Below are 2,347 nucleotides of genomic sequence, written 5' to 3' on the forward strand. Positions count from 1 at the left end.
TTTACTTGAATTAATCACTGAATTTAATTGCAAGCTAGAGATTGTTTTTTTTTAATTGATTCAGTTTGTTTGTATGAGTGTTATGCAGTGTTCATTTTAATTTATCCTTTGAGTAACTCATAATTTTTAAATTCATCCCTTTTATTGTTAAAAGAGGAAACAAAAGTGGTAATTAGTTTCTGGGTTTTAGAAAAAGGTTTTTATACCATGAAGGTTGCGAATATCTTAAACTGGTTTTTGACAGTACGCTTGAGATTTTCTTCCAAAATTGTCCTATAATGGATGGGTGATCATGTAAAGCTAAGGGTGGTGGCGCTAGTGGTAAAATTGCTCTTTCAAGACTACCGGGTTACTGCTTCCGATATATTTTTACGCCGCAGATTGAAAAAACGCGCCATCATATTATTGCATCATATATTTTGCAGTATTTCACATGTACCGAGTTCTTTCTTTCAGCCTTTAAACTTCAGCATCATCATATTAATATTATAATCATTAGAATATTTTCTAATTAGGATATCTTAAAAAGATATTTTTAAAGATATTTTTGGCGACATTTTATTCAAATGTAGCCAAATAAGGGATAAAATACAAAACATGGTAAGCCTTAAGATTTATTCACAATGAGATATTAACTTTCCAAAATTTTTTTTGGCCTTACGACCTTTGAGAATCAATACATTTCTGACAGCTCTTATGAATGGTACAATTATGTTTAGATTTGAACCCAAATTACAATAACAAAACTGCATAGAATGTTAGGCTTGTTCACACATCGCCTCATAGTCATAACATAAGCGGAGGGATACACCGGAAATTTTCTAAATTTCTTCCGGTTTAAGGACGCTTGTTATTGTTTACATTAGACCACCCATCCATACTGTAAATAATCAAAATACTTATAACTATAATATTTTCTGAATGGATTTTTTTTCTAATAAAAAAATTTATATTATTTCACATTTAACTTTAAATATTTTTATCAAGTAAAACATATTTTTAAGAATACATCAATAAATGTTATATTGCCATTGTTTTAACTGTAAGGACTCCTGGTGGCTGAGTGGTACTCTCATGTACAAGATCCAGAGTTCAGACCACAGCCTTTCATCTGTTCATTGGGTCAATAAAATGTCAGGGAGAACACGGAAATCTAAAATTGTCATGGAATTTTATTTTGACTTTAAAAATCAGGATTAAGTTGTAATTTTTTCTAAAAAATTGGAAAATTCTTTCATTATGCCTGATGGTAAATGATCACTCTTAGAATTGTTACTAAAAGTAAACAGTTATTGAGATTTGAGTTAAATAATTCTGATATCTCATCATCATCATAGTTGGCCAGACAGCCCAATGTGAGCCAATGCCTTCCTCTGAAAATTTCTCCATGACGACTTCCGATTTATCTTTGATCTCCAATTTTCTTCATTAATTGCGAGAAAATCAGACTCCATTGAGTCAGTCCATCTCAACCGCGACCTTCCCCGCTTTCTTTTTTCCAGTGGGTCTAAAAAGCAGTATCTTTTTTATTGTGTTGTCGTCACTCATTCAAATCACGTGGGCGATCCGATTCATTCTATTTATTTTTATGTATTTAATAATATCAGGTTGTTTATAAATCTTGTACAGCTCAAAGTTAAATCTCTTTCTCCAGTTATTGTTTTCATTTACACCACCAAGTATAAAGTATACCCCACAAAATATTTCTCTCAAATATTGCAATGCAATTTTCCTCCAATTTTGTCATTGTCCAAGCTTCAGAAGCGTGTGTCAAGACTGGCCGGACAAAAGTTTTGTAGATTAAGAACTTTGTTTTTCTAGAAAGAAACCTAGATTTAATAAATCTTCTCAGCCCCATAGACAGCCCTATTCGCCAAATAGAGTCGGTTTTTTATGTCAGGAGTAATTCTGTTGTCAATGGTAATAATTGATCCTAAATATTGAATTGAATGTAGGGTTTAGTGGCACAAGGTCCAAAAGTGGACATGCTGCGCCAAACAATACGGTAAAACAGTTTAAAAGGCAAAGTACATGCACCATTTTATTTGTCGTACAATTATAACTGATAAAATAGTATAAGTTTGTAAATGGTACAAGTCTGTAAATAGAATCAGATAAAGGGTAGGGATGAAATCAGATAAAAGGTTATGAATAAGATATAAAATACACGAAGTAAGTAAGATAAGTTGTTTGCTAAAATTAGTAAAATTGCAGATGCATTAAAACATCTATATACAGTTAAAAATACCAACAGCACATAAATACAGAAAAATGTTAGGATGATGAATATCATCTAACAAATCCTGTATGCATAAAATGGAACTCCTAAAAATCGTTAAACGAAATT

This window comes from Parasteatoda tepidariorum, chromosome 7, assembly GCF_982258835.1.
Source record: "Parasteatoda tepidariorum strain Cologne lab strain chromosome 7, Ptep-v5.0, whole genome shotgun sequence".
NCBI classification, from domain to species: Eukaryota; Metazoa; Arthropoda; class Arachnida; order Araneae; family Theridiidae; genus Parasteatoda; species Parasteatoda tepidariorum.